This window comes from Hordeum vulgare, chromosome 2H (genome assembly GCF_904849725.1).
Source record: "Hordeum vulgare subsp. vulgare chromosome 2H, MorexV3_pseudomolecules_assembly, whole genome shotgun sequence".
Classification (NCBI taxonomy): domain Eukaryota; kingdom Viridiplantae; phylum Streptophyta; class Magnoliopsida; order Poales; family Poaceae; genus Hordeum; species Hordeum vulgare.
The window spans coordinates 378,216,474-378,230,634 of NC_058519.1; positions in this window are offsets into that span (position 1 = coordinate 378,216,474).

The following is a 14,161-nucleotide window of genomic DNA, read 5'->3' on the forward strand; positions in this document are numbered from 1 at the left end:
TTCCTATTTCTTCTCCTCTTCTTGTAGCTAAATTACCTAATTATGTCTTTTTGGAGCTAAATCGGCTAATTATCTCATTTGAGAGGAAAACAAGCTAAGTATATAATATTGATGAGCTAACCAAGGTTCTTATGCCATTTTGAGGTTATTATGGCATTTTGGAGCTAAATGGGCTAATTATGTCTTTTTGGGGAAATTAAAGCAAGGATAATATGAAAGAGGAGAAGAAAGAGGAGGAGGAGGAGAAGAATAAGAAATCAAGAAGAAGGAGGAGAAGTAGGAGAACGAGGAGGAGGAGAAGGAATAGAAGATCCTTGGCCTTCTCATCCTTCTCCTCCTCCTCCTCCTCCTCCTTCTCCTTCTTCTCTTCTTCTTCTTCTTCTTTCTTTTCATTTTTCCTATTTCTTCTCCTCTCCTCCTCTTGTTGGAGATAAATTACCTAATTATGTCTTTTGGAGCTAAATGGGTTAATTTTCCCATTTTAGAGGAAAACAAGCTAAGTATATAATATTCATGAGCTAACCAAGGTTCTTATGCCATTTTGAGCTTATTATGGTATTTGGGAGCAAAATGGGCTAATTATGTCATTGTTGGGGAAATTAAAGCAAGGATAATATGAAAGAGGAAAAGAAAGAGGAGGAGGAGGAGAAGAAGAAGAAATCAAGAAGAAGGAGGAGAAGGAGGAGGAGCAGAAGGACTAGAAGGTCCTTGGCCTTCTCCTTCTCCTCCTCCTCCTCCTCCTCCTCCTTCTTCTCTTCTTCTTCTTCTTCTTCTTCTTTCTTTTCATTTTTCCTATTTCTTCTCCTCTTCTCCTCTTGTTGGAGCTAAATTACCTAATTATGTCTTGTTGGAGCTAAATGGGCTAATTATCCCATTTTTGAGGAAAACAAGCTAAGTATATAATATTCATGAGCTAACCAAGGTTCTTATGCTATTTTGAGCTTATTATGGTATTCTGGAGCTAAATGGGCTAATTATGTCATTGTTGGGGAAACTAAAGCAAGGATAATATGAAAGAGGAGAAGAAAGAGGAGGAGGAGGATAAGAAGAAGAAATCAAGAATAAGGAGGAGAAGGAGGAGAAGGAGGTGGAGGAGAAGGACTAGAAGGTCCTTGGCCTTCTCCTCCTCCTCCTCCTTCTCCTTCTTCTCTTCTTCTTTTTCTTCTTCTTCTTCTTCTTTCTTTTCATTTTTCCTATTTCTTCTCCTCTTGTTGGAGCTAAATTACCTAATTATTTCTTTTTGGAGCTAAATGGGCTAATTATCCCATTTTAGAGGAAAACAAGCTAAGTATATAATAGTCATGAGCTAACCAAGGTTCTTATGCCATTTTGAGCTTATTATGGCATTTTGGAGCTAAATGGGCTAATTATGTCATTGTTGGGGAAATTAAAGCAAGGATAATATGACAGAGGAGAAGAAAGAGGAGGAGGAGGAGAAGAAGAAGAAATCAAGAAGAAGGAGGAGAAGGAGGAGAAGGAGGAGGAGGAGGAGAAGGACTAGAAGGTCCTTGGCCTTCTCCTCCTTCTCCTCCTTCTCCTCCTCCTCCTTCTCCTCCTTCTCCTTCTTCTCTTCTTCTTCTTCTTCTTCTTTCTTTTCATTTTTCCTATTTCTTGTCCTCTTCTTGGAGCTAAATTACCTAATTTTGTCTTTTTGGAGCTAAATGGGCTAATTATCTCATTTTAGAGGAAAACAAGCTATGTATATAATATTCATGAGCTAACCAAGGTTCTTATGCCATTTTGAGGTTATTATGGCATTTTGGAGCTAAATGGGCTAATTATGTCTTTTTGGAGAAATTAAAGCAAGGATAATATGAAAGAGGATAAGAAAGAGGAGGAGGAGAAGAAGAAGAAATCAAGAAGAAGGAGGAGAAGGAGGAGAAGGACTTGAAGGTCCTTGGCCTTCTCCTCCTTCTCCTCCTCCTCCTTCTCCTTCTTCTCTTCTTCTTCTTCTTCTTCTTTCTTCTCATTTTTCCTATTTCTTCTCTTCTTCTCCTCTTCTCCTCTTCTTGGAGCTAAATTACCTAATTATGTCTTTTTGGAGCTAAATGGGCTAATTATCTCATTTTAAAGGAAAACAAGCTAAGTATATAATATTCATGAGCTAACCAAGGTTCTTATGCCATTTTGAGGTTATTATGGCATTTTGGAGCTAAATGGGCTAATTATGTCTTTTTGGGGAAATTAAAGCAAGGATAATATGAAAGAGGAGAAGAGAAACTTACCGTAGTGGTCATCAAGGAGGAGAAACACCACGGTTGCTCGCGGCGGCTTCGTTTGGACATAGTTGCCCTCGAGAAGGGTCGTGCGATGCCGCTCGGGAGTTATTCTGCCGAAAAGATATTTTGCAATGTCTTAGTTAGCATGATGACACTCAATTATCAATACTAGTTTATAATGAAACTCACCGTGCCAATCGAAGATAAGACGGGCATCGGCGGAGGGACTTGACCGCTCTTCTCGCACAGACCCTGAAGAGTGGGTCGTATTAGTTAGTGATGAAACAAACATTACACACATGATTTGGCTAATGTGAAAAAAAACATACCACAAAAAGCTCGTACAGGGCCCGTTGACCCGCGTCATTCCGGGCCCTCTCCTTCTCAATCAATCGTGCCGTGGTCTGGTCCCTCTCATCAAGAGCACGCTGAAGAGCAGCCTGGCTTGCCAATCTCTCTTTCTCAAGAGCAGCCTCGTTTGCCGCTCTCTCTTTCTGAAGAGCAGCCTGAAACACCATTCCTCGTTACCACAGTAATGATCTATGGTGACACACATAATGAAATGGATGAAAGTGTTCTTAGTCCGTACAACTAACCTCGATGGCAAGTTTGACTGGTCGTGGACGATGCGTTATCTCAGGACAGCTGCTCGACTGGCGCGCCTTGATCTCCGAAAGAGTGAATGGACGACGTATTATCCCATCTCCAATGGCTATCGAGCCATGGGGCCTCCCGCCACCAGATATCATCACCAGCTCTGGATCCAAAGGTTCCTGGCTAGGGTTAAAGTCATCCCCTTTTGTAGCCTTCCCCGCGTCCCTGTATGCCACGAGCTTCTGGCGGGATGATATGTTGGTGAAGTTATTGGGATAATCCAGGTCAGACTCAGAGAATGCCTTCGCCTTCTTGTATGAGGCAGTATGGGCCATGCCATAAAGGTCGTACAAGTGTGGCATCTCCATCTTATTGTGATGCGCCTAAAAGAGAGGAACAAAATATTAGCATCAAGAATGAATTGCATGAATCATGAAGCAAATCACATACCCACTTTCGTACAAACTTAAGTAAGTTGGCGCTGCCTTGATGATGTGGCACACCAACCATTTGGCTACGCCGATCCTTTGCATTCTCGTGGACAGCTCGCCAGCTGCGTGTGCACCACTCATCAACCAACGCCTCCCAACAATCCATCTTATCCGCACACCATCTCGGGGGCACCTATAAGTTATTAGAAAGAATTTTCAGCGCTACGCCTATGAATGAAATCAATAAAACTACGTAGAAGGACTTAAGAATAGGTAATTACCTTCATGTATTGCTCCTTCTTCAGAAACTTTCCGCGGCAATCCTTCTTCTGCTTCTTAATACCACACGTGGCGTAGTAATCTCGAATAGCCTGCGGCCGAGCCTCGTGGCGCAAGTTCTATAGTAACCGCCTACACTCGGCCTCGAGAACCCTGGCCGCCTCCTCCTCATATCCATCCTCACACCTATAGATGGTCTGCAATCAAACATGAAAACACCGATTAGTACAGTAATTAGCTATATTGTTAATTTTAGATTCTGTAAAAGGATAATTTACCCAAAAGCTCTTGATCACCATCTCGGCCCTCGTGTGGCACAAGACACCATCTATAATCTCCTCCGGCGGGGCCTGCGCAGCCTAGTAGTGCTCCCAGAAAAATCCCAGTGTAGGAACCTGACCCTCACCAGGCAACGTGACAAACCCCTGGAAATTTGTCCAGCAAAGCACACCAAGGACGGAGTTCGACCTGCGGACTCCAAGAGGGTGTACCCATCCCCTGCAGTATGATAAGGTCAACGCATTAGATATTTGAACAAACTTGAAGGCAAAAGCTAAAAAAAGAGTAAATGTACTTACCTATCTCCTTCAGGTTTAATCACCGGCCTCTGCTCGCGGGTAGCCGACGCGACCGGGAGACGTGTACTACCACGCTTGTACACGGTGGCCCCGTCCACCTGCACATCGACCTCACTATCCGTAAGCTCTTCCCCGCCATCCCCGCCTCCTGAGCCACCCGGACCCTCAGTCCAATCCGGCAACTCGGTATGATCCGGCCAGGTCTCCCATCCGAGCCTCTCCACGTCGGGTGAAGCCTCCGGAACCGTAGTCTCCTCCGGATGCTCCTAGGCCGAATGCACCTCGACCCGAGGCTGCTCCTGGACCGGAATCTCATGGGACGAATGCCCGTCAACAACAGGCTCCTGGAACGGAGTCCCCGTAGCCTCCTCCGCAAACGGGTCCTATGCTCGGGTGAATGAGCTGGTGGTGGTGGCGAGGACGGCTCACCAGTCCTCCTGGATCTTCCGAGGCCACCACCTCTCCCTGTACCCTTCCCCTTCTTCCCTACCCGACCAGCACCTCTCCCAGTGGGCAATGTCGCCGACGAAGAAGAACCCGCGGGTGGTGTCGACAGACTGTCTACCAAGGCTCAACGGAGAGATAGGGGTGGAAGGGAAGTACCACCCCTCGTGCGGGGCGCCTGGGAAGAACCCGTCGAGCGATCTGGACCAGCGCCCACCATCTTTCCACACCTGGTGACCTGCCATGATAAAGATTAAAATAAATTAGTACAACATAAAAAAATTGAATAACTGACATGAATAATAATATGTACATGAATAATAAATATTAAAATATATATAATTTAAGTTGTGAATCTTACAAACTAATAATCATCATCAATAAATGCATCATCATCATCACTATCATGCATGTCTTCATGAATGACGTACTCGTCGGGTTCAACGGCGTGAAGTTGTGAAAGGCCTTCCTTTAATTGTTGAAGCATTGACAGGTCATCCGCATCACTAACCTCTATGAGTTCCAGGTCTTCTGGTTCCGGCTCAGGGCTAGAGTCAGATTCATTGTCGCTATCTACTTCCATGTTCTTGGGTGAAGCACGACGGTTCTTGAAACGTTTCTTGGAAAGACGTGATTCTTGGAAGAATTCTCCATCATATGTGCCTGGGTTAATGTGAGGTTCATAATCCTGTTCATTTGGGACAGGTGGTCTGACATGTGGCGGCACTTCATAAACAACATACCAACCTTCCAGATTCTTATCCGTTTGGCATGCCCACGGTAGATAGAAAACTTGGGTCGCCTCTTGAGCCGTAATATAGACATCGAGAACATCTAAATGGGTGTTTGGATTGATTTCGACTAGTCCTATATGTTCATGACTCCTTCTAGTCTTTTTCGGCTGGAACCAATAACATTTGAAGACTATGACGTTCGATGGGTTTTCACCATAGAATTGAAGTTCATAAATTGCTTCAACGCTTCCATAATACTCTATAACACCTTCGCCGATAGCAGAGACACCACAATTTGTAGATTTCCGGTCGGGCATAGATAGCTCTTTGCCAAAGGTACGAAAGAGATACCCGTTGATATTGTATTTCTCAAATGAACGGACCTTATAGTCAAAACCAATAGCGACTTGTCTCAATTCCGTGTCCATAGACTCTGAATTAGCCTACAAGTTTAATACCAAATGGTTGTTGCATTAGCCGCAAGTTAGACCAAGAATGAAATGGTCCATTATTGATAATTACCGTTTGTTTGAACCAAGAGATGAAACCGGGATAGCCGCCTCCTGTCTTTGACAAAAGTTCATACTCTTCGACGGAATCATTTTCGATCACCGCTCCATCCGAGAATTTGACGACATAACGGCTGTTTGAAATATTCGAGAATAAGAGCAGTTCAAATGAATTAGAAGTTACGGGAAAATGTGCTGAGAACTCACTCGATGTACGGCCGCACTTCTGTTAGGTTGTTGAAGATATACAACAAAATGTTACGCCATTCTTTGACATCCAAAGTTATTGGTTTCGAAGCACCGGCTGGTGCGAGGTTCCCTTTGAATAGGCTGAGGTTGGACCCACCTTTTTTAGGGTCTGCATCATTGTGCCGAGGCTTCGGATTATGCAAATGATGATTTTTGGCTTCGTAGTGTGCTGTCACAAAGTTTGCCACCTCCTCAGTAATGAATGCCTCAGCCATCGATGCTTCAATTCTACGCTTATTTTTACATTTAGCTCGAAGGGTCTTCTGCATCCTCTCAGTTGCATAGCACCAACGATCTTGCACGGGCCCACCCAATCTTGCCTCGATCGGTAGATGTAAAATCAAATGCTGCATTGCATTAAAGAAGCCCGGTGGAAAGATCTTCTCTAACTTGCAAAACAACTCCGGTGCAAACTCCTCCATGTCTTCTACCACACCAGGCAACAATTCTTTCGCACAAAGAACACACAGGAAATAGCTCAGCTCCGCCAGTACTAGCCATTCATCCTCAGGAATAAAGCCACTTAACATCACCGGCATTACCCGCTCTAGCCATATGTGCCAATCATGACTCTTGAGACCAAAGATTTTTAATTTTTCAAGACTCGCTCCCCTCTTTAGATTCGCTGCATACCCATCGGGGAACATCAAGTGCATTTTGACCCACAAGATAATTTCCCTCATAGTTGGCCTTCCAAGATTGAACCAGGCCTTTGGCTTCGACCACTTCTGCTTTACTTTGACTTCTCGCATGTTTTGTAACGGTCTATGACATAGTGTCTCTTGATCGACTCTAGCCTTAATATTATCCTTTGTCTTCCCATCTATGTCGAACAATGTACCAAAAATAGCCTCTCCGATATTCTTTTCAGTGTGCATCATGTCGATATTGTGTGGAAGAAGGAGGTCTTTGAAGTAAGGTAGATCCGAGAAGCATGGCTTGTGAGTCCAGGCGTGTTTTGAATTATACCCCTTGAAATACCCTCGACGCTCTGGATCAGGCTGGAGGGCGTTTAACTGATCCAGGATCTACTGGCCTGTGAACGCGGGTGGTGCCAAGTTTTTGACAACTTTACCTTTGGTAAAGTTCTTCTTGTCTTTTCTGAACTGATGGTTAGGATCCAGGAACTGTCTATGCAAGTCAAAGCAAGAATACTTCCGACCCTCCTGCAACCAATGAAACTGAAGAGCTGCCTTGCATTGGGGGCACGGGAACCTTCCATGCACACACCATCCAGAGAATAGCGCATACGCAGGAAAGTCATGCATAGAGTCCATGTACCACACATGCATTTTGAAGTTTTCTTTTCTAGCGGCATCATATGTCTTGACCCCATTATCCCAAGCTTCTTCCAATCCACCGTTAAGCGGTTGGAGGTACACATTCATATTCTTCCCGGATAATTGGGCCCTAGAATTATCAATGTCAGAAATATGTTCTTTCTTTGCATAATCTGCCCGGGGGGGGGGGGAGATTGAGTGGAATGACAAATACAGACCAACAACTGTATTGGGTTGCCGTCATGCCGAAGGGATTAAAACCATCCGTGGCGGCGCAGACTCAAGGATTCCTTGGATCTGCCGCTTTATCCTGATGCAATCCATCGAAATGTTTCCACGCTTCCCCATCCAATGTGTGTACCATCATCTTATTCCCATCCGCATCTAGTTCGGTTCTTTTTGCCCAATTTGTGCCATGTCATCTGTCTGGCTGTCCCTTCGACCATGAAAAGACGTTGAAGTCTTGGTATGATTGGCATATACCGAAGAACACTAACTGCGATTTTGGTCTGCCTCTTCTCACCCATACCGTTATCTACCACAAGATACCTACAAGACTCGCAATTGGGACAATAGTCCAAGTGTGCATACTCCTTCCTAAATAAGACACATCATTTCTGACATGCATCTATCTTCTCATAGGGCATCTTAAGTACACGAAGTATTTTGTCCGACTGGTACAGGTTTGCAGGCATGACATGGCCTTTGGGTAGGAAACGTCCAAATAGTGTCATCATCGCGTCGTAGCATTCTCTTCCGAACTTGAACTGAGCCTTCAGAGCCATTACTTGTGCAATTGCATCCAGCTGACAGAGCTCATTGTGCTCATGGAGAGGACATTTTGAAGACTCCAACATTTCATAAAAGGCCTTTGCAGATTCCTCCATCTCATATTTCGAATCCCGAGCATCATCAAAGTCTTGCACCATGTCTTCGATCCCGGTACCATGCTCGTCCGTGCGACGACAGACCACCTCAGCTGTTGTGCGTTGTATAGACTCACCATGAAATGTCCACACCGTATAATTAGGCTTAAAACCCCTCCTCTGCAGGTGTTTAATCATTACAGCCTCTATCGTCTTTTTATAGTTGTCGCATCCAGGACAGGGGCAATAGTTTCTTTCCTGGCCATTTGTGAATGTGGCTTTCACAAATTCCTTTGTTTTCACAAACCATTCTTTCGTCATCTCTTTCTGACTAGGGTGACCGGTATACATCCATGCACGATCACTCATCTTGCGTAGATACTAAAGACAGAAGAAATATATTTATATAGAATTTAGCATTTATATTCGTCGGTTAATCAGGTTCGCCATTTTTATTACGTCCAGGCAACCTACACGCTAATAGGTAAAGATAGGTCCTAATCCCACCAGAGTATGTGTAGATTGGGTTCGTTTTCCCATGCTCTGCTCCGGATCCAACGCAAAATTTCGGCAGCACCTCCTCGTTGTTCTCCTGATACACGTATCCTCAATAAATAGAGAGGATGTGCATCCGGAGAACAACAGGGAGGCACTGATGAAATTCCGCATTGGATCCAGAGCACAGCACACGGGAAAACGAACCCAATCTACACATACTCGGGCTGTCCGTGGATAATGTTGGACAATTCGAAAGGATGGCGGTTATAAATATGCAAAGACATGCATATTTATAGATGTCCCCCTTTCGTACGGGAGACGCATACTGATAAATTAATTGAACTACCTAAATCTAGAAAGTTTTATCCGGAAACCGAGCCACAGTAAATGAAGGGGCAAGGAGGAGATGAAATTTGTACTGACCCACGAATGCAGGGGCGGAGCTCGTACAACGCACGGGCAGGTCTTCGCACACCAGACCTCACAGCGACGAGACAACTATCACATGTAAATCCACCCGATCAACACAAATATTCTAATTATGTCATTTTAGAGGAAAACAAGTTAAGAATATAATATTCATGATCTAACCAAGGTTTTTATGCCATTTTCTAGCTAAATGGGCTAATTATCTCATTGTTGGGGAAAATAAGGTCAGGAAAATAAGATAGAGGAGAAGAAAGAGGAGGAGGAGGAGAAGAAGAAGAAATCAAGAAGAAGGAGTAGGAGGAGGAGGAGGAGGAGGAGAAGAAGGAGGAGAAGAAGGAGGAGGAGAAGGTATTCTTCTTCTCTTCTTCTCTTCTTCTTCTCTTCATTTCTTCTTCTTTTCTGCTTCTCCTTCTTATTTTTGTCTTCTCCTCCTCCTATTCTTCTTCTTCTTCTTCTTCTTCTTCTTCTCCTCCTCCTCCTCCTCCTCTTCTCCTCTTCTCCTCCTCCTCTTCTTCTTCTTCCTATTCTTTCTATTAAGATAACTAACTAACTAACCTAACTAACCAATCTAACTAAACCTATCGTTAAACCTAGATAGCACTAAACAACAAAAAATAACAAAAAGAGAATCTACCACTATAACAAAAACAGAATCTACCACTAAGTAACTAAAAAAGAATCTAGCTACCACTAAATACCAAACAATAAAAAATCAACTTCTTCTTCTTTTTTCTCTTCTTCTCCTTCTTATTTTTTTCTTATTCTCTTCTTCTCTTCTTCTTTACTTATTCTCCTTCTTATTTTTTTCTTCTCTTCTTCTTCTTCTTCTTCTTCTTCATCTTCTCCTTCTTATTTTTTTTCTTCTCTTCTTCTTCTTCTTCTTCTTCTTCTTCTTTTTCTTCTCCTCCTCCTCCTCCTCCTACTCCTCTTCTTCTTCTCCTGTTCTTGTCCTCCTCCTCCTCTTCTCCTCTTCTCCTCCTCCACCTAACTAACCAAGATAACTAACTAACCTAACTAAAACTACTAACCTAACTAAATCTACCACTAAAACTACTAACAATAACAACTACTAAAACTACTAAAAAATAATGCGGGTGGGGGGGTGGGGGTGGGAGTGTGGGGGATCACCGGGAGGGGCGGCTGTTGAGGGGCCGGGGTGTTGGGGGTGGCGGGGCGGCACCGGGGGCGCCAGGGGCGGCGGTGCGACGATGGTGGGGCAGCGGCAGCGGGGGCGAGGTGGGGGGAGAGAGAGAGAGGGGCGGCGGCGGGGGCGATAGGGGCGGCGAGACGACGGGGGCGGCGACCCGACGGTGGTGGCGGCGGCCGTTACAAAGAGAGGGGCGCGCGAGGTGGGGAGAGAGAGAGAGAGGGGCACGCGGGGTGACCGGTACAGAGAGAGAGAGGGGCGGGGTGGGGGGAGGAGCTGTTTTACGGTGTTAGCGGGTTGTCGTCTCCCGGCGGACGGCACAGAGTCTAGACTCTTTGTCGTCTGCCTCCGGACTCTTTGCCGTCCGCTAGCAGACGGCAAAGGTCCGACTCCAGTTTGACCTAGCCACCCCGCGGTGAGGTGGGCCCATCTATATCTTTGCCGTCTGCCTCGCGACTCTTTGCCGTCCGCTAGCGGACGGCTAAGATGTGACAGATGGCAAAAAGAATTTATGCCATCAGCCTGTGCTTTGCCGTCTATTTTGCTGAAGCTGACGGCAAAGACACTCTTTGCCATTAGCTAGCAGATGGCAAAGACTAGGCAGATGGCAAAAAACTGTTTTCCAGTAGTGCACCCCACCTACCAAATTACGTGCACCTGTCGCGGCGGATGATGTTAGTGTACGACGCGAGGGAGAGCCTCCATTAGTACCAGATCATGTCACCCCTACTATCGAAGAAGCAAATGTTGATGATGACATGGAGGATGATGATGAGGACCCGAACCAGTATTTCAATACCGACTATGATAGATTGATGGCTCAAGACGTCGAAGACTCATGCGATGACGATGGAGATGATGACTTGATGCTGCTTGATTTGTCGGAGCCAGAACGTCCTAAGGTGGAATGCAAAAAGTCTCTCTTCAAGCCATCCTCATATGAGATGCCTCCAGATGCCGCCTCTACCCAGCAACCCCCCGAGGCGTGTCCACTGTTTTGCCCAAGGACACTGGGGGTGGTTGTTAGGGAAGGTATGGTGGGCTCACTACCGCCACCCGCCAAGAAGAAAAGGAAGAGACCGGCCAGAAAGGCCCTAAAGGCGCCATAGGTGCTTCAAGCAGCCAGCCACCTCTGAAACCCTTGGTGGTAGGAAGAATACCTGTCGAAGTTAAGCCATGTTTCCATGTCGCCGGCGAGACGATCCTACCAGCCAAAGCGCTAGATCACATACTAAACAATGATCTAAAGAGACTCCAAGAAGATGTGCTCGCCAGAGAGAAAATCCTTCTGGTGGCGAAAGATCCCGGATACTCGCTTTACGCGGCTCAGGTACCGGGTGGGAAGTTGTATGTCAATACCTGGCCCGCAAATCAGTTCCTCCTGCGATTTGACTACATCTACAACATGTTCCACATGACCAAGCTGGATTTCCAGTTCATCCGCATGTATGCGTTGTATCTCAACTACTTCATCAGTATGGAGAGCATCAAATATATCTACGTCGCGGACCCATACTATATGCACGAGAGCTTCTTGACAGTTTGCAAAGAGCACCGTGACTATGCGAGCAAGTACCTCAGCAAATTCATGATCGCTAATAAGGACAAGGAAGCGAGTCTCCTGCCTTATCATCCCTCGTAAGTCATCCGCGCATATCCTTTTGTACATGTTAATCATTCCTTTGCAAGAATGGAGGCTAATTTGAGGTGTACTTAATTTGCGCAGCGGGGGTGGCGCCGTCCTCATCGTTCTGTACACAGAATACTCCCATGCTATGTACTTGTACTCATCGAAGAACATCAAGAAAAAGGATTACATGCACGTAAAGAGTGTTCTCGACTGTGCCCTGTTAACCTTCAGCCTGACTGGTGGATATATCAAGGAGAAAAAGTACAGGAATAAAGCATCGTCTTTCAGCCATAAGACCGACTTCTGCTGCATCCAGCAACCGCACAACAGTATGGATGATGGATTCTACCTCATGCATCACCAGATGGAGTACAGAAGGGATAATCAGCGCCTTCACATGTCAGCTACTACCGAAGATGCCGAGATTGTTAGCTCGACCACATGCATAGGAAAGACATCGGATCATCGAATCCGAGCTGAGTTTTATCACGTATAGTGTGAACTAGCCCAAGTGATCATGACGGAAGTCCTCGAACCAACGGGGATGTTCTTCCATGGGCCAATCACATGGGTTGATGTCCGAGCACTGCTAGTCGCTCATCGTCTGGACCTGAAGCCTTTCACGAAGCTCGGGTGCATCCTCCCTGACTATGAAGATTGGAACGCCGACCTCGAGGACTGATTGTCAATGACAATGTGATGTAACTAAACCGTGGTCTTGAACTAGCGTGCCTTATCACTACTGTCCTTCTATGGCAAAAAATTGAAATTATGCAGGGCGAAACTATGTGATGTAAATAAACCGTGGTCCTGAACTAGCGTAGATAGCTCTAGTTAATTAGTTTGGGTATGAGGAACTTCGTCATTTATGTTTACTATTGGTTGCTTTTATTTTGCTAATCATGCCTCTTTGTTTTCCTAAGTATATTATGTTGCATATTATCGTTCAAATCAACAACTCATGATGCAGGTACCTAGATCAGAGATGGCGAAGGACTACTACGCCATCTACGTTGGGAGGGTTCTAGGAGTATACGACCACTGGCCAGCCGCCTAGGCCCAGGTGCACAGGTACCCGGGTGCTAGCCACAGAGGGTTCGACACCAGAGCCGAAGCGGAAAGTAGTTACTTAAGGTGGACACTCCAGCATGAGCAGGGGCTGGACCGCCGGCACTACATAGTCGCGCTCTTCCTCATGCTCATCGCTCTTCTCTTCTACATCATGTTGTAGATAGAGATGATGAAACTTGTGGGTGTACCTTGACCATGTAGTTGCACTTATTCGAGACATGACATGATCGCACTTATGTATCGCTATTTTTGGGATGATGTGATGATAGTTGTGTTGAATGCTGATGATGATGATGGTATGACGAGACTACTGTATGTCTATGATATGTGAGAATAGTGTATGTTTAATATGATGTGATGAAACTATTGTATATAATCTGTATAAATACATCACAAATACGTAGAGGGTGCAAATCTGTGGAAGCAGTAAAAGTTAGCAGTAGCGCTAGTAAATACTTACCAGTAGCGCGGCTTAGCAGCAGCGTGCCAATGAACAAGCGCTACTACTATAGTTAACAGTAGTGCTGGACTGGGAAGCGCTACTTCTAACTCTAATTAGGAGTAGCGCTGCCCATACCAAGTCTACTACTAGTGTTTAGCTGTAGCGCGATGGCAGTAACGCTTGGCCCAGCTCTACCGCTATGCATATTTCCAGTGCTAGTACTAGGGTTTTCCCTAGTAGTGATATCTTGATTATAACGGTCATACTGACTCTTCTGACGAGACTGAGCATCCTTCAGATTCTCATGAACAATGCAGACTTGATCTTTGGCATGTTGGATAATATCTGGACCGAAGAGTGAACGTTCCCCAATTTCTGACCAATCCAATGGAGTTCGACACCTTCGTCCATACAATAGCGCGAAAGGGGCCATCTTCAGACTAGCTTGATAGCTATTGTTGTAGCAGAACTCGCCATACGAGAGAGATTCCTCCCATTTCTTACCGAAAGAAATGACACAAGCTTGAAGCATGTCCTCCAGAATTTGGTTGACTTGTTCAACTTGACCCTGGGATTGAGGGTGAAATGTGGTGCTGAAGGATAGATGAGTCCTCATAGCCATTTGAAAAATTTCCCAGAATTTTCAAGTGAACAAGCTACCACGGTCCGAGCTGATTACCAACGGAATACCGTGAAGTGAAATAATTCTTAACATATAAAGATCTGCCAGTTGACTAGCATTAATTGTTTCTTTGATGGCC